General features: G+C 40.7%; 1 protein-coding gene across 6 annotated transcripts in view; it reads right to left on the bottom strand.

Annotated features, from left to right (window-relative positions):
- The window catches only part of grik4 (glutamate receptor, ionotropic, kainate 4), a 170,022-nt gene extending 147,920 nt beyond the window's left edge, over positions 1-22,102 (bottom strand). For 5 of the 6 annotated variants that reach the window (XR_007482895.2, XR_007482893.2, XR_007482896.2 and 2 more), the window contains exon 1: positions 19,373-19,888. The gene's annotated coding sequence lies outside the window, so the exon portion shown is untranslated. Of the gene's footprint in view, positions 1-19,372; positions 19,889-21,885 lie in introns of those variants that run through there. The other variant, XR_007482894.1, reaches the window with a different exon arrangement.
- Positions 22,103-26,471: the final 4,369 nt, after the last annotated feature.

Below are 26,471 nucleotides of genomic sequence, written 5' to 3'. Positions count from 1 at the left end.
AGCTTTTATATGTTAAACAGGCGAGAAGCTACCAGATTTTTTTTTACAAGATAAAATATAACATTGACGTTGCTGGCACATCTGTGTCTGTTTCTTACTGTGCTCGCTTATTAGCATATCTTGCCGTCGTTTAAAAGGTCAAGCGTCTCAATTAAGATATCATTAAAATGCAGAACATTCTCGCATGTTGTTTATGCAGGGCAAAATCTACTTGATCTTTCTGTTTGAAAGTGAGAGTGGTGCAAACAACCTGTCGACTGGAAAGGGGGGGATTATGTATTCGTAAGTAGCCAATGTCTATTTTTCATAATATGTAATTATTTGTCACTCAGGATGATTATAATCTAATTTGGTCTTCATTAACGTTACGAGAAAACTGCAGCCAATGTCAGCTGACTGAAAAAAGCTTATATAGGTCAAACAATTACATCTCAAAAGATGTGATGTAGGGAAGAAAAAAAAAAAAAAGTCGAGATTTTTTAAAATCAGCAACTGATTAGGTGCTGAGCGGGGTAATCAACGAAAAGGTTACAGCCTTTTGTTTTTTACATTGGAATCATGTGGTGAAGAAAAGCAAAGAAGGTACAACGGGCTGAACTTTTTACCGGGCACACTCAAGCTGTTTTATTAACACCAAACTGCTTTCGACAACACTCCGCAGGTAACAAGACTTATACGAGCAAACGTAGTGATATGGCGCCGCTTTGTGCTGAATAGAACTTAAACGAAAATGTCAGCAGGAGTCATTTGGGTGACAGACGCCCACCCTATGAAGTTGCCATTTAGGAAAACAATAAAACCGTTTCCCTTTTGGAGGTTGATAGTTGAAGCCATTTCTTTTATTCACAATCCTCCTTATCTAATGGGAAACATATTTACATGGCTTCTTTCTACGCAGAACCTTTCAAGACACTCGAATTAGAACAGAAACAGCGTTACCAAATTAAAATCACCAATGTGCCGCACCTTCGGGATTGTTTTGTCAATCGGTTAAGTACCAGTAGTCAATAGCACGAAGGGAATTATTGTCCGAACACTGATTACAGCAGTACTTGGACCTGCCTTCATTTTAAGGATTGTATCCAAGCACAGGTTTATATTTTTTTTACTCCTCTGTTTCTTATGTCCTGAAATGACTCTTGCACACATTGCTTGATGGGGTGGAAGGTGATGGTGATGAATCAAACACTTGTGGAAGAGCTCAGGCACCGTGCTGACGAGGTGAAATTCCATGTCGGAAGTAAGAGCACCGAAGCGCTCTGTAAAAGACAACCGTGAATATCTGACAGGATGATCCATAGGACACAGAAGAAAAAAATATATATAGGCATAGTCTATCTCTTCTGTTTTTATGTTAACAACCATGTTGTCAGCCAAAGACAAAGTGGTGAAACCAGAAGCCTGCAGAAAACAGTCGGGTCATGATTCCGGTTTGATTTGCACGTCTTTTTCAAAGCAAATTCAGCCAAACCTGACATGCTCACCCCCCTCGACTTAAATTGCAAGTTGGATCCAGACATTCAAAAAAGTCAGTAGACCTATCTGATTTAGGGACAGTTTGTCTGGTAATGGCAGCCTGGTGTCAAGCCAGACGGGTAATAGATCACGTTCCCCGACTCCTCTGAATAGTGAGGCCACCGCATGACGTGCACCCTTGAAACATTCGTCTTGATAATGTTCATGTCATTCAGTGAGAGAGACCAATGGTCAGGACACACCAACTGATTTTCTATAGGCGACGCCAATGCAGATATTCAGGCACAGACAGGGAATATGATTATGACTAAATACATTGTGGATATTCATGATGGAGTCCGGGAAGCTACTTGTTCAGAGATCAATTGTTTAGATTTAGATAATCAACGTTTTCTTTATTATTATTTAAACCACAGGTGTCAAACTCAAGGCCCAGGGGCCAGATACGGCCCGCCACATCATTTTATGTGGCCCGCGGAGACAAATTGGGCATCAAATTCGTGTCATTACTAGAATTGCACATTGTCTTCACTTTTAATATCTTTTTCAAAAATATTTGACCAGTTTTTAATCGTCTGATTTGAAAACGAGTTATTTGTCAGTTTGTTTTTGTAGCTTTTATTGTATATAATATGAGGTGTTCATACATTGATTTGGGTTGACAGTCATAATGGCCCTCCGAAAGAAGGTTTCGGTTTGATTTAAACTGCAACTGACAAAGTGACATCGGAACCAGTGTAGCGATTTTGCTAACAAAAAAAAGCACATTTGAGTAAGCCTGTTTTTTTTAAAAAATATAATCAAGAGGAACTGTGTTAGGGTGGTGGCAAAATTGTGCAGTCATTTCTGCCAATTAAAATGCCATTGAACGGCCCTTGCTAGCCAATATGGGGCATTTGCTTGGGGACTAGTTGCTAGCTAATAGATGCTAACACTGGTAAGAGCCAGCGTCGTAAGTCAATGTATGTATATATATATATATATATATATATATATATTTTTTTTTTATATATATACACACATATACACATACACTCTTAGCCAACGTGGGCACAGCAAATGAAACAAATCACCTACGTAGGCGAGTTGCATGTTCCAGTGCCTCAAGCTGTCCAAATTGGCATAACATCATTGTCTCAGCCTACTGAAAAACATTTGGTTGAAAAAGCCTGACGTTAAGGGCCTTTGTTAGTGTCAGGAACAAACACCAGTTGATTCAGAATGCTGCTGTGAAGTCATGGAAACAAGACTCAGACAGTTATTTCTAACTAGACTTCACCTGTGCATGCTGAATTGGTTTTCATTTCAATGTGCTAAGAACAGGCTAAAGACACGTTAGAGCCGCAGCAGGAGAGGCAGCCTTTATCTGGCTTCACCTTTTATTGCCGGTGTTCACTCGTGATACGTCATCTGACAATCGGATAATTAAATCGGGTTTTGTCTGCATTGTATTGGCGTTGGACGATAAGGAAATGTGATTCAATATGACTTGAGTTTTTTTTCCAATTCACATTTCCTTCTATTAACGGACAAAAAACAAAATCAGGAAAAGCAGTATGATCAAAGAGCAATATGTTCAGACTAGTGCCTTTGGCATGAACACCCATGCATCGTTTCCCAGGAAAATATCCGACTGGAAGATTTTTTTTTCGATACGACAATTAGCCTTTTGATGCATCCTTCGGTGTTGCTCCTCAGGCATAGTCGTACATATAAATATACACAAGCACTGAGGTAGGAGGAACCTCCAACCTCTTCTCTCCCTCGCTCGTTCTTCCCTTCCCTTATCAATGGTGCCCAGCTCTTCCAGGCGTCTGTAATTTCCAAATAAATAAATCATTAGCGGCTGCAGTGCAAGGAGTAATCAGTGGCTGCTTCCGGAGCTTTCTTGGTGGGAGTGCAAGCCTCACTCCCAACGCATTCACATCAAGCTGCATCAGACGCAACTGGAGTGGCCATGTTGTTCTCTCTCTCTCAAACAGCAAGCGGTCATTCTGTGGTTCTCTGATTAGTTCGAATTCTATTAAGGGGAAGGAAGAGCTCAACATTCAAAGTTGGTGATATTGGGAATCTGTCATTTGGGAGCTGGAGTGAATTAGTTTTTTTTTTTCTCTCTCAATTTAGCAGTTTAGGTGTCAAACTCAAAGCCCGGGGGCCGGATACGGCCCGTCAGATCATTTTATGTGGACCCTGAAGACAAATTGTGCATCGATGTCAATACTAAAGTTACAAATCGTCTTCACTTTTAAAGAAATACCGATTCTGCTAGAAACTTTTGTTGCCATTGATTTTTTAAAACTATTTCAACAGTTTTAGTCTCAAGTTTCAAACCTAGCTATAAGACTCAAAGCTTCTGTGTCGCCTTTTTCAATTCATTTTAATTAAGTCTTTGTAACATCCTAACGAAGATAACGTGGTTGAATATAATGCTTTGCCAATATTATCCAAATGGTCTTAAATTTAGCAAAATGGAGCTGATATCCATTTCTCTCCTGAGGCCGGACAGAACCCATCACTCTCAGCTCGCTCGCTGTGAGGGGTGAGTCAGCATGACCTGAGCCAGCATGTTTCCGTGAAGGGTTACAGAACTGCTGGGGAAGGCACGGTATCAAGTATTAAAGCAGCCAGCGAGAGTTTTCAGTATCCATCACTTTTTTTGGGGAGGTTTGGTGTTTGTTTTGTCGTCATAATTGTTGCCGGGAAATAAAAGCTGTCGTTGGGATTCGGCAGTGGAAAAAGAAAAAAGGCGATGTCAAGTCATTTCAGTACAATGTAGAAAAAAAGTGCAGTTAAAACATATGGATCCTTTGTAAAACAATATTTGTAGAAGGCCAAGACTGACAGTGGTAATGTCTCAGTCAGTGATTTTTGCAGACAGGGAGGGGACGAAATAAGATGAAATGTTAATTCCTGCCAGTGGCTGAGATTAGTGCAACTAGGCACACACACAAAGTATCGAGCGGTCGTTTGTCCTAATATTGGTATGCTCCAAGGAAAGACAATTAATTTGGGCAAAGTGCTGTCGGGGTCACTTTCTCCCCACCCATTCATTAACTTGTAGAAATGTTTTGGAAACGGACTGTTTGATTAATGGGAACCGTGTCGTGATTTGTATCCTTATCCTGCTGTGAATATTTAAACTAAAAAAATTAAAATACGGGGAGAATAAAACTTGCATTTCTGCAGCTTAATAAATCTACTGTACATGTTTGATCTATAAAGTATATAAATTAAAAAACACTTTGTTTTCTATCTACATCATATATGGAGTAGGTTGAGAGACAAAGTCGCCTTAAGGGAAAAAAAAAAACAGCACAGTTTCCAAACACCAAGTTTGGAGACAGCAGCCAAAAACATGACAGGGTAGTGGTAGGAAGAAATGTTTTAAGGAGCAATTTGTTTGGGAATAAGACAGGGGCGGGGCAAAGGGGAGGGTTGCTCAAAAGACAAACTGCAATGAGGTAATGAATGTGCTGAGCCTGGAGTGAAACACGGGAGAATTCCAAGACGAGTTGTACAGAGAATTATTTTTAAACATCCAGCTAACCTATATATGAACAAAGAAAAAAAAAATCATTCATGCTAGCTCTGTTCATTTGGTGGTAAACACTACACTGTCAAGAATTGAACTAATGTTTTCCATTACACTTATGACCCTCCGCTATGATTTCTTCCATTTTCTGTCAGGACCCGGTTCACAGCGTGGCTCTTTGGCGCTCAAGCACCATAGTCAATTCAATCGATACTCTCACAAGACCTGGCGCGTGGCTTGCTTGGATTGCCGGTTATCCAGTGCAAACCAGACAGCTCTGTTTTGTTCATACGAACATCTACAGGTATAGGAAAAAAAAAAAAATGGGTTGTCAATATTTATTTCTGTCCTATGTGGTTGCTAGGTGACAAGGTCATAACATATGTTCATCAAAAAGGTAAAAATGATGGATTTACTTGCTGTTTTCCCACCAGTCACACTATCAGATGAAAACATACAATATTTACCTTATCGTTATCACCTTGAGCTCCGGAATTCATACAAGTCTGACCTTCTATGAAAGCAAGCACAATACGTCAGGAGTCCTGTTAACAATGGCGCCCTTTGCAGGGATGCGTTAAAAAAGGTTATTCGCCCTACAGCTCATCTGGAAGAAAACCAGATTCATATATGAATTGTCATGTTTGTCAATTTCGAAACCATCACCGTGACAACCCATTTAAGTTGCGCTTTAACGATCCTACGATTGCCTTCTTATCAGTATCAAAAATTATGGTGATACAAAAACACAAGTTTTTCTTTTACAGGACTGATTTGTCGCAGAGTCCAAACCTGGCATGGGGTTAACCCGAACTACAAAGTTTCCAGGCATTTCAACAGAAAATCTATTTGCTCAATGTACTGACCTGATTTTACAACCCATGTGCACTGTCCAAGCAAAAGACTAGAGCATTGCTCACCAACCCCGAGGGCTTGATTCTCTTCTCCGGCAGCATGTGTGCAAGGTGCACACGCTACTCTTTTACTGTTGATGCTCATCAGAAATAAACCAAGAGGAAAAACCACAGCAAGTCTTCACCGTGTCAGCAGAGCTGCAACACCGCACAGCAGTCAACTAATATAATCACTAAATTATGTCAAACAAAATGATTCATTGCTAATGAATGAATGCAAATTTCTGTCCAGGACCAAATTTCCAAATACACTCATTGGCAACTTGGTTAATCAATCCAATATTTGCCGGTTACCTAACCTGTGCATGTACAACACCGCAACTCTGCATCGCTTTTGGCTACGACGTGACCTTGATTTGGCGTAGTCTGGCTCGTCAGTTGCGAGAAAACAAAATGTCTTGGCTCTTTGCCCGTCTGGCTGCTAACTCGCTGGCGACGACACTCTGTTTTGGGCAAAGACATCACATGGGAGAAAGTCTAGCCAGGGAGGCTACTGGCAAGTAAATACCATCAAACTACTAAAGGAGACTTCTGAGGATAACCCGATCAAGCCCAGGGAGACCATGAAAAGATGACATTTTACTATTAATATAAAAAGAATCAAATGTGGAATATCAACTTAATGCCAACCTTCCAATCACGTGACGGTACAGAAAGTAATTATCATTGTTTCTGCGAAGAAATGCCAAGGGTGAGTCTCCTAAAATGTCGCCAATTGCGAAGCGCTGCCAATGTGTTAACTTGTGTCATTAACGACAAAGCAGTACGGCTTTGCTCCATCCCAGCGGTGCTGTGAGCATTCATGTGGACCACCACCCTATTACAGGTGTGAGATGGGGGGCTAAATGGAGAAAAATGAAGTTCAGTCAGGCAGACAGGACCCTGTCCCCAAACAGCCGTTCAGCTGTTTGATCTACAGCACGGGTCACATTGTCCGCCTACTTGTGGCGAAGCCTAACCTAGTTGTATACGAAGCCGTCGGGTTGATGTAATTAAGCGGGCTTGATTCACCTCTAAGAAGCTGCCGCATATTTCAGAAGACATTGCAAATAACTTCAAGGACAAACTAAAGTGTGAAAGAAAAATGTGACTAAAAGCAAGTTGAGCAAGGGAGGAAGCAAAGTAGGTGCAGCTTTATTGAGCAGCCTATTGTTAGAGTAAAGAGGTGCAAGCTGTTTCATTGATGCTCAAGCAGGCAATGATGTACTTTATGCCAGTACAGGGGCTCGTCAGTGTACAAAAGAATTACTCCTGCACAGTCCACGTCACCCAAATTTGGACACTTAAATGTGCTGGGTCGAAAATTGGACTCAGGAGCGGGCGGGTTGTTTTGCAATATTTTTTTTTGTGCAATAGAATGAGTTGTTTTGTTTGGGTCGATCCAATTTTCAACCCTATTTTTTTATTGGATGCATGTAATTTTGACATATTCCAAAAACTGCTCCGTTAACTACTGCGTGGGAAAATAATTAGATAAAAAAATTTGCAAAATATTCCAAATTAAATTAGTCTTTTTGATCTTGTATTGAATGACGCACTAGTCCTTTGAGTGACTTTCATAACCTCAAAATATGATAATCACAGTAATTACTCGCATGAAAAACTCGGAAAGATATGAAGCACTCATAAATAAAAAAAAATTTAAGTCCTGCCTTTTTGTCCCACACATTCAAGTATGTTAATATTGCGGCCATACATTATGCATTTAAGTATGTCTGGCTGAGTTCCTAATTTGAGTCTATGATGTAACCGAATAGCATTAGCAATTGATTACCTCACTGCGCTCTTTTCAATGAACAGTTACAGCCGTGAAGACAAAAAAAAAAAAAATGCACACAATTTACACAGCTCATAAAGAGAACAAATGCAAAGAGCTCACGCTTGATCCACTCCAACAGACAAAACAATCCCGTAAGTATAATCAATGATACATTGTGCAAACTCATAGCATTTTTTTTTTTTCCTCGGTCGAGCCAAAAAAAAAAAAGGAGTCTGGGTGTACCTCAATAGCGGAATAAAAAGCAACCATCTTTCCGGGTAATTAATCATACGTCACACACCATAACCTTGTTTGATTATTTCCACCATTTTGTGTGCATTCACTCCACTTTTATGGCTCACGCCGGACGAGGTTTAGTGCGTGTTTGTGGATTCCTCCACATCTCTGCGTAAAGAGTGTGTATCTGCGTGCGTGTGTGTGTGTGTCTTCAGAGAGCAAGAGGCAGCTGCACCTGACCTATAACGCATTTTCCTTTTGTTAAATGTGCCTCCTGTTTTTACACAAATTGGCCGGTTGCCCTCAGTATAAAACAGAGCGAGAAAATGCGCTATGACCTCAACTAATAAAACTTCGGTAGGACAATAAGAATCCTAGCCAACCATTTGCAACAATTTACTGCATTTGAAACAGATTCCGTTTAACATACCGTATTTTCCGCACTATAAGGCGCACCGGATTATAAGGCGCACCTTCAATGAATGGCCCATTTGAAAACTTTGTTAATATATAAGGCGCACCGGATTATAAGGCGCACTGTCGGTTTTTGAGAAGATTGGAGGTTTTTTAGGTGCGCCTTATAGTGCGGGAAATACGGTATTTGTGACACCTTTACCTCTTAAACGTGCCAAAAAAGTTCAATGGAAAACAAAAACTGAGACAGTACAACTTGTCTCGGTTTTGTGAGAAGGCCATTACGTTACTCCCGTCAGTAATCTTCACCTACGGCGACTTCCTCTCCACTTCTTCCGCAGCTCCTCAAATCGATAGCCGACTCCACAGAACACACAGTTGGGCCTCACATCCGCTGATCCAAATCTCTCGCCATGAGCCGATAACGCCGGGACAGGAAGGGCGGCACAATAATTGCCTGCAATAAACTCATCAATTTGAGAGACCTTCTTCTACCCAATCAACTCATTGGGTTAATTAGGATGATAATACGCAGGAGGATGAGTTCTGTAAAAACGTGTACGGAAACTCGTGACACCGCTAAAAGCTATTGTGACAAAATGTTTTGTCTCGAGGTTAACTCATTCACTACCATTGGCGGCTATAGACGTCGAATCTAAATTTTCTGTCCTCCAGAGTCTGTATGTCCTTTTCTGTAACGTTTAAGATTCTTTTTTTTCATGTTAATTAAAAAAAATAGTGCCTAAGAATGAGTCCAGTTGTGATAGGCTCCATATCATCCGTGACTAACGAGGATAATAAGTGCTATAGAAAACTGTCGGATCGATGACATCACATCATTAGGCTTGCAAAACAGCTACACATGATTTTCAAGTAATTAGAATCCGATAGGCGATCGAGCTGGCAAATATACTCAGCCAAATTCATTTTGGAACACTATTTCTTAATATTATACTGATGCCTTAATGCAGGCTATTGAGAAAAATTAGTCATGCGTTTACGAATGTCTTGCTGGAAAAGGTCAGGAAAGATGGTTCTGTAATGATAAAGTGTCTCCGAGGAGGAGGTGTGTGCGTGTGCGGAGAACATGTGCGTCGACTAAAAAGCATATTCTTGGAGCACTCTTCCCCCTTTGCAGGTCACATACTGTGATCAGCATGAGCATCCAGGTCATTAAAGCAATCAGTTCAGTTCAGCACTGTTTCATCGCTCTTCACATTTGAGCTCATCAAAGACGCCAACAAAATTTCAAGCAGCACCAGTCGTGACAGGTAGGGCGGGAAGGGCGACGGTAAAGAAGAGATTTACGCAAGTCTGGATGCACATCGTCGACCTCGTTGGATTCTGATGAATTATCATTGGGGCTTAGTGTGGTGGGGGTAAGGGGGGGCGGGAGGGGGGGTCACCCACTGCTTAACATTTCTCATTACTGGTGGTATTATTTCATCCAGACTGTCTCCAGACTTGGAGGAATTTTGCAATTAAAAAACAAGTAAATTAAAGTAGCTCACTTGGCAACAAATACTTTTGAATGCTTTGAATTTGTCCAACATATATTTTTTGGTTCTTTTTGACAAAATACTGGCTCCAAAAATTTTAACTGTCCAGTATGATTCGTTGTTTGTAAACTACAGCTTCCACCCTCTGACATCTCTTATTAAGCGATCGCCTTTTGGAAACTAATGATGAAGCAATTGACATCAGACCAACAAGCACAAACTGCGACTCTGTTTTGGTTTGAACATGAATTTGTTTTTCTTTTTCCGCACATTTTTGCCTGTATAATGAATGGCTCATTACTAGAGCACATTTATGATGGTAGATCTTTTTCTCCTAACGTTCTTTTAATAATCTAAATTGGTTGTAGACTGTAGAAAAATAGCATGGGTTAATTGCCAGGATGTCAAAACCGACTTTTGTTAATGGAGGATGAATAAACATACAAGTTCAAAAGTCTCATTTAAAAAATTTCTGACTTCACTTTACAGAGTCTTGGTAGAATAAAACCTAAATAATTAATAACACCATAGAGGATGGAGCCTGAACTGAACTGGTCGCCAGCAAAGCACAAATTCACTGCCCCACCACTGATAAAATTGCAGCTGCCGTATCCTCAGGCACGGAAGGAGTTAATTTAACCATCTTATTCTTCCAGAGCGAGTTGGTTTTTGCACGACTCGACATGATTCTGCTATTTTTGGCCCCCTTTTTGATCTCGCTATGTTAACTACCATCTTTTGATGATTTGACTCGGGGCTATCTGAAAAGGCCACGCGGTGACTTGTCGATAGCGCCCGCTGCACCTTCTGCATAGGAACGTCGACGCTATTCTATTCTGGAACAGATACGAGGTCAGCCAATCTCATCATATCTAAAAAGCTATTAACACATATACCGTTCTCTGCTGTACTCATCATAACGGGAGGAGTTCAAATTAAACAATCCTCGTCTGTTCCATTCAACTTCTGCCGGCCGTGCTATGTTCCCAATCTCTCCAGTAACCCCTCCGAGGAGGCCTTCATCGGAATACTGATGTGATCCAGTCAGAACACGGTTGAAGCGACGTAATCCCAAGGCCCCGAACGCAAGGACGTTCTCCTTGAACCGTAATCGCCCTTACATCTCTTATCAGCCACAGCCCGGAGTACATGATTAAAAAGTGGCAGGGCATAGTGTGTCTCCATTTGACTGCTCCCCACTGCAACGCCGCATGTCAATCAAGGCGTAGGCGGGCACGTGTTCGGTGACTCGTGAACCTCACTGGCCAATTGGAGGAGCATGAAACATATGTGGAATGATTTACACTGCATGGTTCAAGGTGTTTTTGCTCTCAAAATGCACAGTTAGCTATTAGCATAGTTAAAGCGGGGGGGAAAAAAAAAATCAAGAATTTCCTAGAGCACTTTATTGACAGTATTGTGGTTGCAGTTGTATGCCACTAAATAACCACAAGACTTGACAATAAATATGTCAAATTAACATCCCTCTAAAAAATATCAAAGTCAGCATTACAATCATTTTAAAGACAGTTGGGGGGGGGGGAGTTTAACTTTAAAATACTGCCCACAATGTCGTATTATGTCTCTCTGTGATGGTTATTGCGATATGATAATGTTCCCTTCTCAACATATCCCCTGGAGTATATTAAACCCACACTGATGATGATATTGCATAACTGAACCTCCTGGTGATAAATCACAATACTGAAACATGAGTACAGAATGCCAATTAGGTATTTGGCATGTTCGGAGGGTTTTAAAGAGTGTGACAATTGCCCCAGCTAAGGCAATGAATTCTAGGACTTGTGATAAAAGTCAAGATGTTCATTTTAAGACTCGAGATTATCTATAGATGTTAATGTGAAATATTTTGGGACTTTATGGCCTGTGATCAGATGGTGGCTGGACTCGAGTGCATGCCGCTTCTGACACCCTCAAGGACCATAGAAAACGATCTAATAAATGTTTTAATAAATATTTATGTTGGAATAGCATACAATGAAGACCTTCTGAAAAGTTCAAGTGGCCGTATGTAATTTATCTCCGGTATGTTAGCACGGGTACAACTGTCTTACGAGTGCCACGGTGCGTCACACTGACTTCCCACATGACAAGTTCATAAAGTATTTTTGTATTGCGAGGGCTGAAAGAAAACAGTCTGACAGCAAAGTGCAACCCACTCAACAGCGTGCAAGAACAGCTTCCTAATGTGAGAATGTTCCGATCTTGTACGTCAAGGTTACGCTTGAGGTCTGCGACTCGTACAAATTGAACATTTTACTGGACAAATTTACTTTTCATGGCCGAGTGGAGGCGAGCTGAATTTTTAATATCATCTGGCATCAATAGGTTGAGACACGCACACAGATAATCACAATAGAGATACTGCTTAAAATAATCATACACTGATCCAAAACCGAGAATCAGAACAGTATGGACAGAATGATGAGGGCGGAAATGTTGGCGTTATCTACTATGAGCAAAAATGATGCTGCAAAATTAGAACATTTGCAGCTCATCAACAAATCTCATCTTAGTAAGCATCTGCGTTTTGTAAAAAGTGTGTTTTGCTTTTTTGTGATCCCACCACAGAAAACTACAGAAAAGTCTGCTAGCTTAATGCTAACACACAATGCAAAACGCAATAGAGGCCTAACAAATCGCGCTTACAACTTTAAGCAAACAGAATTTTAACACAAATAGTAACCAATCATGTAGACAAAGGTTAAAAAAGGTTAAAAAACTACAACTTTTAACAGACTATTCAGACTTTGATGACGTTGCTGTAAAAGGCTAGCTGCAAGCTAGGTTAGTCATTTACTTTCCGCCTTGAAAATACCATCTGTGTCCAAGTATGCTGCTTTTTATGCTCCCTTATGTATGTGAGGCACTATGGCAGTGCGCAATCTATTTTCTAGTATTGATTGACTCTTACATTAGATGTAATGGCTCATCAGCACAATGACAAACTAGAGGGTAAAGACTGGCTGCCATGGCAACAAGTATCAAGCAATCAGAGCCAGCTATAGGAAGTTATTCCTCGATCACTGAACTATGCTCATCTCCAACAGAATAATCGCAGCTGCGGTGTAATGTCACGCAAGTTGCGTTACATTGTCAAAGCAAATTGGTGGCATTCCAAGCCATCTGTGAAATTAGACGTTAATCATAGCCGATTATCCCAACACCACCACCGCCCCCTCTGAAAAAGTGAGTGAGGTCTGTCCTGCCTTCTTGCAAATCCTTTATTACGTTAATGTGTTATTGATTTGCCGTTGTGCAAAGCTAACCTCGCTTGTAACATAATAATGAGTCCGACACTGCGGCAGGGAGACTATTTATCTGTGTCAACAAAGAGCAAAGGGAAATTATATGTCTATGCCATCTCTAGGAGTACGCCGCTTTGACTGCTGTTAAGAAATGTGTGCCAACTTGAAACAACAACATCAGTGCACCTTTGAATGCAACAAGAGATGGGGAAGTCGGATATAGCCCAGTGGCGACAGTCTGTAAACAATAAAACATTTAAAAATAGCATTAAACAGAACATAGTACCGTATTTTCCGCACTATAAGGCGCACCTAAAAACCTCAAATTTTCTCCAAAGCCGACAGTGCGCCTTATAATCAGGTGCGCCTTATATATGGACCAATATTGAGCCACTACAGCAGGCGTGTCCAAAGTCCGGCCCGCGGGCCAAATATCTTATATATGGACAAAGTTTTAAAATGGGCCATTCATTGAAGGTGCGCCTTATAATCCGGTGCACCTTATAGTGCGGAAAATACGGTAATTAAGCAAATAATGAAAAAGTCCTTGTTCGGTAATCGGTGATATTTTCCACCCAAAAAAAATAAAATTGTCATAATCGCCATGCAGCAGAATATCGCAGTCACCATATTTACAGTGTCCAAGTTCTTATTCTTGGCCACAGGTAGGTCAGCAACCACGCAGGTGCTTTATCTATGGCAACCTGCCTTGCAAAATATTCTTCATGTCGTTCATCACTGTCTCAACAGCTGACAAGGAACACAGTGGATATGGATCATCTTATAGACAGTTAGATGAGAACCTCCCGAGGGAGCACACGTACAACATGCACTTTCGTGACCAAAAAAAAAAAAGGCTTAAAGGAAGCACATAAAAAATGGTTCACTCGGTTTTCAACAACACGGCTGCAACCTAATCCCGGTGATATTGTGCAACAGAGCTGCAAAAATTAGACCAAAAAAAAAAGACTAGACCGCAATCAGCTCTTCGCCTACCTGTCATTACTCTCTTCAGTGATGGATGAAGAGTGTAAGCGGCTTGTGTAGAACACATGCTGTAAGCACTCACATTTGAACTCAGAGTGAGCTGGCGAATGTACCACAAAATGCAACTACACTATCAGTGGATGGTACTTAATTGCTGGTTCATTAAAAAAAAAAAAAGTTTGTTATCAAATGTTTCATATTCATAATTGCAAGCAAAAAATATTTTTATCGGTATATTTGATTCAATTTAAGTTGCAGTAGAATACTTCAACCCTGAAACATTTAATAGTAACAGTCCTACAAATTCGATGTCATTTTTTTATTGTTTAATACAACCCTCAAGAGACGAACAAGAAAACTGCCACAAATTGATCCTCAAAATTAAAAAAAAAAATTAAAAAAAGTTGCTGCTCACACCAAGCCATTGATTCACTGAAACGATCCTCAAAGATTTTTCAAGCCTTTTTTTAGACACAGGTACAATTGGCTTTTATTTTCTACTTAGCATCTTTAGATGCCCTTAAAGAAAGGTGATAATGTTCCTCCTTGACGGTTTTTCTTCTTCAATAAAGCCGTCTATGAACGGAAAGTGGCGAGACATCCCTGAGCATCATTAGGATGCCGGCTTCATCATGCAAGTCTCATTGTTGGCGTAACCTTGGACCGAATGACTCCGCTTGCATTAGCACACTCAACATGATAAGTATAGCTGCTTTTCTCTGGGCGTCTGCTTCTGGTAATTCCAAAAATTCATATACATTTTGCTGAGGTTATTCCACGCCGGGCTGCCTCTGGTTCATTGCTCACCTTTAGAGCCGCCTTCAGTACAGCTCCGATAATATATCGAGCACTTAAGTGTGGAACAATTATTGGAGCAAACTGACGGTAAATCTCATTTCTGGAGGAGGTTGAAATATACAGCTCTGCTTACTTCCACCTCTCATTGTGTGCAGAAGCACGCAAAACTATCAAGACCGCTTTGTCAATACACAAAAGGTGTCATGCGGCAGGGATAAACAAAAGATGGACAACAAATCGATAGAATATGTGGCAACAGATATTTAAGTGAACAAAGAGAGACAGATACGGAGGTGTGTTTGTCGCGTTGGCAAATTTTGCTGCAGTGCGTGATGCTAATTAACCTGAAGGCGATCAGTGAAGACCTCACACAGTAAATGTCACACAAACCCAGAGAATAACCATGTTGCCTTGGGATTATTGTTGCCACCGAGCACTTTTGTGAGTCAGAGTTGTTATGTTGATGATTTACTGCATACATGGTATGATCAATGATTTATTTGTGTTTTATCCTTGTTATTGTATGCAGGGGTGTCAAACTCATTTTTTCTTGCCGGCCACATTGTCGTTATGGTTTCTTTATGGGTCCATTAATGACTATCTTATATTATTGCATACACACAATCCAGCATTAAAAAAGTTGAACAATTTTCTAATTGATTTTCAAAGTGGGGTTTTAAAAAATGTTGCAATGTCTCACTGTTATTAAAAGGGAAGACAATTTACAATTTTGTTACTTTAACAAGAAACGTTGAGTTGACACACGAGTTGCCTTTGCGGGCCACATAAAATGATGCGGCGGACCGGATCTGGCCCCCAAGCTTTGAGTTTGACACCTTTTCCACTAAGTTTTTTTTTTTAACTTAACTGTATTTATTACAATAATTTCAATTCATTTCAACAAGGAAAAGTAGTTTGATAGTACAAGATACCACTTTACAATGCCAAGTTTGACTTCTTTAGCATGCAAATTGAGGAGTATCGACATCGAGGCAAACTAACATATTTCATCCCGCATAATGTAGGCCGAGCGTGGGCGGGTTTCCAGTACGGCAACTGAAATAGTTTTGCATTATTTTCAGGAATAGATGTTATTAAAAAAAACGGGCCTTAAATGTGTGCCTAACTATTCACGACTTCAGCATGTCACGTACAACACCTCGGTAAAAGTGAGATTGATGTACATGCCAATCTGTCAAGGTCACCTGTGATGCTAATGTAAATAAACTAACTACACGTTGTTGAGGCAGACGATGTTCCACCATCTCCCTAAACATGAGCTTGATGAAGTTGTTGGATCGTGGTCCAACTTAGCCACCCACAACACACACATACGATCACACACGCATGGACGCACACACAGCCAATTACGCTTCTGTGAGAATTTATTAAAAAAAAAAAAAAAAAATCTTTCATCAGCCATGGTATTTGCTTTATTACTTTGACCTTTCAGTCATCCAACATCAGTCATTTCTGGTAAACGTGGCTCAGACGTGCTTATCTGAATGGATAACAAGGGAGAGATATTTTCCTCCTTGCTCCAGTAATCACTTTGCTACTAATCAATTAACCTTAAAAAAAAAATCATATGTAGGGATTACTCTGCTAATAAATATTCATCCTGACACTTGCAACGGAGGAAATGTTTTCTCTAACATTGTGAAGGTATATCAAAAGTAGCAGCCCTGCCACCTGCAGTTGCTCTGTCAAAATACCACAAGCAAGCACACAAATAGCCACATGGGGACAGGCGGCGCCATAAAACTCCACTTGGGGGGACCCAAAAATTGAATTTACTGCGAGTGAAATTGGATAACGTACTAGCAGTTGTGCCATAAATGCCATAAATCCATACAAGCATCGTCCAATATGACGCCTGAGAATGTGTAGTCTTTTGAATCATGTGCGCTACCAACAACAACAAATTGTGTTTTAATATGAAATGCGTCTTCAATGTTAGATATACTAGTTTTGTCGGCCAAAGGGGATTGAGGGTGTCCGTTAAGCGTATTCTGAATCAAAATACAATCCTAACATACTTTGCTCTTTTCTTCATACTTGAGGAGCAAAATAGCACCACCTGCTGGAGCTAGTGGGGCTCTGCACTTACTCCCAAAGCAGAATTTCTCTCAGGAAATCAATAATATTCTATCCATCTAATTTCCTGATAAAGGTCACGGATGAGCTGGCATCAATCCAAGACGGGTGAGTAACGACACCAAATTTTTGTTCTGGTACGACCCCGGTCCTATTTGGATGTATCGATACTCGTAGAGGCTGCCGATACTAATAAATTTGGAAGGGAAAAAACATTAAAATTCTGTGTGAATTTATCTCCATTAGTGACTAAAAGCAAACAAGAAAAGTAGTAAGGGAAAACACTTTGAAGCACTCAATGATAAACTGTATTGAGCGGCAATTAACACCGAAAAAGAGCATATTGAAATATCAGCAAAACGTCTTTTAAAAGAGCACATCGGTGCTGTGATGTTCCATGAATATTGATCAACGCGTGTGGCCAGCGCTTGAGAACGTAGCAAACAAATTGCTGACCTTGTAAAGTACATGCAAAATATGATCATGCAAGAACATACTGCCCTCATAATCAAATGCAAACATTAACATAATGTGACATATTGAAGTCTTAGGCAAGCTTCTGGAACATTTCTGCCCGTATCAGCATTCCAAGACGCTTGCCATCCAATTCTTAAACCAAATCATACTAATAAGTTAACATAATTAATACACAAAACAGGTGTCCCACACATCCTGAAAGCAAGTGTAAAGCTGTTTCTTGTCATATTTCGCTTACATTAAAAAAAAAAAGTTAGAATTTTAAAAATTGATGAGCGGCACTTCCCATGACATATCGCAGTGCATTTGCAATTGTGGTGGGACTGGTGGTGGGGCGCTTTGTGGGACCCCCCCCTAGGTGCCAGCCGAGATAATTGACTTCGGTATTTTCTGATTTTTCCGAGAATTTTTCTCCACATTTATCCCTGTCCCCTGTGAGGCACATTTATTTGATGTTTATCTGTGTTTTCAGAAGAATATTTTGGGTTTGTTTGTTTGTGTTTTTTTGCAAACCTCCTGGGATATTCTTGGCCACCCCATGCCCCCCCCCCCCAAAAAAAAAAAACTCACACCACCAATGCTGGTAACCCCACTTGCTCACCACACCATCGAAATAAATCAATCACGGCTTCGTGATGATGAACCAAAAGAGTTCATGCAAAGTCTTAAAAAATAATTGCAGATTTTATACAGATTTGCTGCCCTGCCCGCTGAGCCAATTCACTTTCATTAATTTCAATACCAATTAAAAGTGCCTCCACGTACTGTATACCATTAGCCTAATAGCATAATTCCCAAGTCATTTTCAATTTACTGCTACCCAATTAATATAAAACTCTAATGCACTCGCCAAAATTTGTGTTTTCCCTTGTTTTATTCAATGCTGAAACATGACTTGAGTAACCAAGCTATTACGCTAGTGATGAGCTCATACATCAGAGGACCAAATTAGAACACCAAGGCGTGATTCCAATCTTGGAAAAAGCGAGTGACAAAATGATATGGACAGAGGAGGGTTGTCATGGTGATCAATTCTAGCTTATCATACAAAAATTGGCTTATTATCCAGTCAATGAGACACTGTATTTTGCTTCCAAATACAATTTAAGAGGCACTTTGTCATATGTGCAGCAAAGCCTTCGTGATCCTCCAAGGCTGCGTCACACTGCCTCAACTTAAAACTGCCAACAGATTAACTTCTTCCCTGCAAATTGATTTTGTTGAACGACTATCTGACTGAGGAGCCCCGGCCAGATTGCTTAACGGCGTTTATTCATTGCAGGATCGACGCACAAAGTACTCGAGCAAGCCTTTTCCAGACTTTCTTTTTATTTTTAAGAAAGCTGTGGAATGATGCCTCCCATGAAGGTCTTGTTGTTTCAACATCCTACTGCCTAGAGTCCTAATTAGGCAGCATTCATGTTTTGCTATTTGTAGACACGGGAGTCATAAACAGATACGTTATGCACAGACGCACCTCGTAGTAAATACCGAGAGAGGGCACCATGAACATTGCATGCCTCGTGCAAAAAGGATTCACTTCACAGACAGGTAATATATAAAAGCTCTGTTTGGTCATTGTTGCTGGTGGGAAATCAAATATTATACCGTTCGATTTTTTATTCTTATTTCTGAGCAGCCTACTAAAATGTAAACTAGAATTGATTGCATGGTAGGCCACATTAAATGCTCTTTCGATCCATATATGGCCCCCACACCTTAAGTTGACCACCTCAAGGTGGCGGTAAGCTAAATTGGTCCACTAGGGAGAGCCGATTAGATAGAGAGATAGAAAGATGAGCTTCTACTAATTGGGCTGCAGCAAGTAGGACGAAGATGAATGACTAAGTTTAAGGAGTCAAAGAGCATTTAAATAATCAGCATACTGCAGCAATAAAACAAAAGTATCTTACCTTTTTCTCTTTTCCTTTGCTTTTTCCTCTCCCCCAAAATAAGACAACTGTTCCTCCTTGAGAGATGGGCACCTCAAAGCCCGAGTGTCGTGCACTTGTTCTTCATTCTCATTCAAAAGTCAAGATCCAAATATGCACACAGGTCGTTGCTCATCATCCTCGAAGAAGAGCAGTCGCTAGAAAGCCGAGGAAGAGTTGCATGTTGGCTCACCATCGCAGTAAAATCACATCGCCGGGGGTCCACATCATCAATTGGGCTCATTTGAACACGCGCACCGGTCATGCTGCGTATCCCGTATCCCGCTGTGGAGAAACAAAAGAGACATTCCAAAAGACATTTAGCCTTTTTTTTTCTCCTTCACACTCCAAACTGATGAACGCTCCGAACCTCCCTTTACATGTTAAGTAGTTGTGTGTGTGCGCGCGCCTGTGTGTGTAGTCCCGTCAGCTCGACTGCATCCACTGCAGTCCGCTAAAAGGACGCAGAGCAGACTGAGCTGAAGCGCAGGAGGCGAGCGCCTTCTCCTTCTCTTTGCGCGCGCGCGAACACGCACGCACAAACGAGATTACTGGTGTCTCTCTCTCAACGCATCTGATCAGGTGTGAAAAGCAATCGGATTCGTTAACGTGTATAATCCTACATAAATCCGATAATCTGTTCTTCTTCAAACGTGTGAATTAGTATATATTATAAAAGGTGAGTGTTAAGTGTCCATATGGACCAAAAAAATAAAATAAAATACCTTCAGAGTTGACGTTTTACTTTAGGGACAAATGAAAACATTTCCAAAAAGTTGCAAGGTAACAAATAACAATGGAGGAAGGCTAATTTTACCCGAACTAAGGGTAGGAACAAAATTGAGACCCTCGAGTGTAATATATCGTGCACAAAAACTGGTATTGTGAAAATAAGTAGAAATGAGCGAGTACCGATATCAGGTATCGGTATGAGACCAATACCGGTCTTATTTTTTAGGTATTGGGTACTCATGGAGGCTGCCGATACCGATTATTTTCTTGTTTCGGAATCAATGGGCAAAGCGATTGCCTGATTGTTAAAGCTACTCCGCACGGTTCAAGACAGCTGCTTGGCACCAAGATGCCACCAGATGGCACTGTGACAATAGTTTGAGACATGGTTTTGGACTAAGCATAAAATCAGTGAAACTGCTTTTTTTTTTTCTTTCAGTAATCAAGCAATGCTCCTCCCACCCTACCAAAATGAATTCCTGACCCCCAATATGCATTGATTCACTGTACATAAAGACACAAACTTTTTCCACAGCAGCACCATCTGCTGGATCTTTAAGAGCATTACATCACCTACATTGCATAGTTGCCTCGAGTCTGGATTTGAATGTAACTATTTTATTGGAAATCAATGCATTTGACATTATAGACCTTCATATATTGACTACTACATCCACTATTTCTATTGAGCTGCAATATTTGCAGGATTTGCCAGCCTCACTAGAAAAAAAAAATAACATTCATTTCTGTTTTTCTCCCCTCTAGTGCGTCTCGGAGATGTACGAGTATCATTTACACAGCAGCAGAGTGGCACTGCTCCCCCCCCCACCCCCCTCCACCTCCACCTGACAGAGGTGAAAAGTACATCATAACCTCCAGAGAGGAGCTACTACTGACCTTCAATTAACACACAACCTCGACTTTGCACTTTGTACACCTGTCAACATTTGGGTGGGAAGTAATGCAAGTTCACAAAGGTCACACCGCTGCAGATGCCTGTGTGGTTCATTATATGGTGGCGAGATATACACACAGCGGTTTTGCTCAAACTGGGAGTAATGGTGGGGGGAGGGGGGGTACTCCCACTACTTTGGGTGCTACAAAAGAATTTGCCAGAACAAAAAGCATGAGAGGAACACACTGCAGCCCACTCGCATGTTGGCGAGATGGAAGAAAAAACCATTGAGGGATGTTTTCTTCCAAAGCACATCATGGATGAATCCTTTTTTTTATTATTGTTGTTCTGCATTGCTCTGCTCCTGAATTACAGCTACTCTATTCCACAGAGCTCATCCACCGTGGGGAAATAGCCAAGGCCCTATTTCCAGGCTCAGCAGCACTGAATGAAAGAAATATCATGCAATCAGCACAAACGCACACGACAATTTGTGCCGTATCGCAAATTTAATTTGCGCACCTTGTGTTAAGTAATTTATAAACTATTAATGGTGCAGAAAGGGTTTCAAGAGGGACTCCATCATGCACTATTATATGAGGGCGGAATTAAAATTGGATTGTAATAGGATATTTGTGTCCTTCCTACTAATGCGGGTAGAGAGTTAATAATTTTGCATTGGCATCCGCGTGGGATCAAATGAGCCGCGCTAGATAGGCTTTCTTTTTTAAGTGGCATAATCACATGAGCATACTCAGGACAGAGAACACACGGAGAAAAAATCCATCACAGATGCACACTAAGTGCTTTGGCAGGTAGCAGTTTGCCAAGCTGCCTTTCAATGCTATATTAAGGGTGGCAGACTTACCATTAATGTGGCTTAAGCCAGATCCACATTCAGCATGAAGGACAATATGCAAGATTTGTTTGACTTCCTTTAAGATGACTTCCGTCTTGGTGCCACTTTCTTTCCTCGGTTCGTTTGCTGTGTTTAGGTGCAATTGTAATATCCAAATATTTGTTATAAAGACAAATAAATGCCATAAATCAAACACTGTGCAGTCTGCAGACGCGGTTGACAATTTTTCCGCATCAAATGTTTCCTCCTCATGAACGCACCTGATATAATCAAGTCTTCTGGCTTGAACACACATCGGCCGGTAGGTGGCGCAACTGCTCATAAAAAATAGTTCAGAGCAAAATTATATTCAAAAATTGGTTCTGGTTCTGTTTTTTTTTAGAGTACAAAAAAAAGCTAGACGCATTTTAGTGGAAGGGCTATTTTTAGAACAAGGGCTCCCACGCGCACCATGCTGGTAACCCTTCGTTTGCAGGCTGCTGGGATCCCCCATGCACAAAAATGACAAATTACAAGTCAACTTCTGACGCGATTGGGAAACGGAAGATTTATCTAACATGGAGTTCATCCAAGCAACAGTTTTCTAACCAGTTGCCATTGCCATATGTCACTGTTGCATCTACTGCCCCCAAGTGGGAAAAATATGCAAGGGAATGTCAAGGCACATTGTCACGGTCATTTTTCCAGAGTGGGAGTAATGCTCTGCACCGTGTTGCATTGCAGTTTAACACCTCACATTTGATGTCCCATTTTGAGGTCGTGCTCAAAGTCTGTGCGTATGTGACGTTAATGGAGCGTGGAGAAAGTCAGAAGTGTAGCAGAAGGTCGAACGTGAAGAAGCGGTCAAGCCTGGTACACGCCGTTCCCATGAGAAGCAATCAGCAGCTGGAAAGAAATTGTTAAAATGTGCTCGCGAAATGTTGCATTTACGCCTTTTTCAAAAGATGACTCCTAGCCAGTTATTTGTCAGACAAAACCTCGCTCATAGACGGCATAGATGGATAACAACGTGTGGATTTTTTTTATGCTTAATTCATATTCCACAAATGCAATATGAATCAAAATAGTGTGTTTAGAGTGGCGGGGCCTCATACATATTATTGCAAAACAAAAATCTCAAATCACCAATATGTAATTTGGTGGTGTTCGCATATAATAAAAAGAAAAAAAATCTCAAAGCACCAATATTGGTGCTAAATATTCTGTTCACGTATAATGAAACCTTGAAAACACAGAGTTAGTTTTCCTTGTAAGAAATAGAAGATCAAATCAAATCAATGCAATCTGCGCCGGCAAGGTCTACTAACACATTTGCTGTTGTCACACTACACTAAGCACTAAACATAAGGCACTTTGGGATCACAAATAATTGTTTAGTTACTTGCGACAGTGCATTACATGCCGCTTTACCATGTCTAGGGACAAAGGCATTATTATCCGATCACGGACTGATTCTGTTAAATGTCCATTACAGCACTTAAACGGTTTAAGCTCAGTGACTCCCAAAGTGTGGCACAAGTATAAGCTCTCTCGAGTGGTAGGCAAAATAATCAATTAAATACTAATTAATTTTATTTAACATTCATGAGAAATACATTTAATTTGAATCATTACTTTTTTTAAATTTTACAGATATTTAAATGTTACAGTGGCAAAGCAATTAGAGGCCCAAGTATGTTTTTTTTAATTTATTTGAGGGTTTGCGTAAAACTTTCGAGGACTTCCGTTTTAGCTGACACAAAATGAACTGTGTTGGCACCTCAGTACGTTGACAAGGCTGATTCGTCCGCTCGGGAATTGCAAATCAAGCTGCCAATGCCTAAATGTCAATACAAAAGGACGCATCTCACAATGCTGAACACATTGGCATGAATGGTCAGGCCCGTCCCTTGCTGCCATATTGATTGACTAGCGCTGGCAATATATACCGAGTGGGAATAAACAACACTGACAAATCAGAACAGGAATTTCCCTCATTTGCATTATAAGCGGTGATGTATTGACAGGCTATGATGTCCTCAAATAACCTTCACAGTAGATTTATGAAACAAAAGAGTACAAAAATGATTATATATCACTGCAGTATTTTATTATGCACAGTTTGAATGTTAACACTGATATGAGAGGGCTGGGAAAAGTTATTGGAAAGTTTCTCGATACATTAAATGATCAATGTAATGCAGTGGGTGCTTGAAAGTGAAGCGGGTCAGAATGTGACGCAGCGTATTAATCACATTATTGTCTTGGTTTGCGTCCAAATGCGCAGCAAAGCAGCACAGATGGCCAATGATGATGTCTCGGTGTTTACGGATGATTGCTGCTAAATCATACCGTAGCACATGCACGCAAAAAACACGTCACAAATCTTGACAGAATCTTGAGTCACTTTTAGACAGCGCTTCAATTTACTAAATATTCATTAGTGACGAATCAAGGAATCAGGTGAAGAATTTTGCACCTTCGATTCATCACCATGCTACCCTCATGATTTTTTTTTAAATGGTGTAGGGCAAGAATCGTTCCAAAAAAAAATCTCAAGTTAGAGGATAAAAGAAACTCTTTTGGGGATCAATTCAGTTGGCTCATCTAACTGCTGAAACGAAACACCGGAGAGCATCCAAGCATTAACGTGAGAGAGAGCAGAACGCCAATCGATGCGCTCAAGAATCGTCTCAGGAGTGCTCAAGTCCACACAAGATCAATCAACAATCTCCGGTGAAGATGGCCACCTGACCTTCTACTTGTACATGGCTCTCCTGAGGCCATCTTTAATTCCATTCAGAATTGAAAAGGAGTCATAGGCCTGCAGGGGAACATTTTAATAATCACTTGGTGTTGTTTTTATTCCCCTCCACTAACGCTGCCAGTCACCAATCCCGACTTGATTAGAGGGTTAAATAGCACCGATTACAACGAGTGCCTCCCTCACTTTAGGCAAGTCTACAATCTATACTCTTCGTCTTCATCACCGTTGGTGATTTTGAGTGCGTGACCTCCATCGACACTGAGGGAATTAAGAACGTCTCTTTAGGTTAGTTGTTAAAGCAAATATGCTGTTGGAAAGAGGCTGTTTTCTTTTTTTTTTTTTGATAAATAAAGTGTTGTTTGTGCCATTTGCATTGAAAATGCCATTAAGGAGCTTGAAAACAAGTTACAAAAATGGGCACTTTAACAACAAATGCAACTAAAATTGCTGTAAGATAATAATAAAAGTAAAATAATGAATAAATAATTTTAAAAAATAATTACTAACTACTACACCGGCTTTGATTCCTCTCCATAGTTCTTCTGGAATGTTTACCACTGCCGGAGCTAGGATTTTTTTTCTTGGGGGGGGCTTTTGGGGGTTCTGCAAAACATGTTTTTTTTTTTTTTTTTAAACCCAAAAAAATCTTTAAAAAATTCTGATAATGATTCATTAGATGTTTCTATAGGGTACAAGTAGAAATGTGGTAAATAAATCCTGGAAAATACCCCAAAGTCAATTATCTAGTCACCTGGTCCAAGCATATTTCACAGGGAGGGGGCCGTGACCCCGCAGTCCCCCCCTCTAGCTCTACCACTGCTTGAGAGTAAGTTGAGATGTCTCACCTTCACGCTTCCCTGCAAATAATCAGCACCTGCTGCATTCTTCCAAGACAGCAGGGCGTTGACAGATGAACGGAAGCATTCGGCGGGGAGCCCTTCCCAAGAGTCGCTTTGGGCCTCCGTCCTGCAGAGAGAGCAGAGAGTCGACCCGACTAACAAAGAGTCGTTTACCATTCCGCTCAGGCTTTGTTGTTGTTCTTTTCTCACTCTTATCTTTATTTGCGCTTTGGGTCTGACATTAACATCGGAGCATTATTGATCAGCACTCTGCAGAAGCTTGTCAGACAGATTAAATCACCTGACCCGGGTTTGGTCCCTGTGCACAGGCGCATCATCTTCCATGGAGGGATGCATTACCACCTTATCTGAAGGCCTCCTTTAATATGGAATATCATATTTTCGGGGAATGTGTTTTTCTTCACATGGCGTTTTGTCTTTTTTTGCGTGTGTGTATATGGAAATACAAAACGGGCCGGATATGAAACAAGGTGTGATTAGATTGTGGTGTGCTCTCCAGCCCAGCCTGACATTTATTTAAGGATCCGCTCGCTAAATGAATTTGTCAGTGGAAATTAGATTCTGTTTCCTTGAGGAGATTCACCCATGACCACAAACATCTTTGACGCTCATCCCTCTGAATATGCGAGGCCTCTTTTTTTTTAATTCACTGTTTACAAATACAGTCAATATAAAACAAACCTGTTCGGCTTCAGAGCTCATGTAAAATTCATGCTCATGCTTTAAACATAAAGCAAAGCAGCAGTCGGGCATCAGCAACTCATTAGAAGACAGCGTGTTGTAATTATGGATGGGATAATAAGCGTACTGCGCAAGGCTGTTCATTCTCTGGACGTGCTTTCGTAAAACAATCCCACACAATGAAATTAAACGATGTACGGACTCAATGTGCCTTTTTAATAACCCGCTGGGACACACAACCTCGCATTTATTCCAAACGGCCTTTTACCATTTTTTAATGGACCTTACTACTTCGCCCCTTTTGTTTT

This window comes from Syngnathus scovelli, chromosome 7 (genome assembly GCF_024217435.2).
Source record: "Syngnathus scovelli strain Florida chromosome 7, RoL_Ssco_1.2, whole genome shotgun sequence".
Classification (NCBI taxonomy): Eukaryota; Metazoa; Chordata; class Actinopteri; order Syngnathiformes; family Syngnathidae; genus Syngnathus; species Syngnathus scovelli.
Note: the sequence above shows the minus strand (reverse complement) of the source record. Positions and strands in the feature narration are given on the sequence as shown.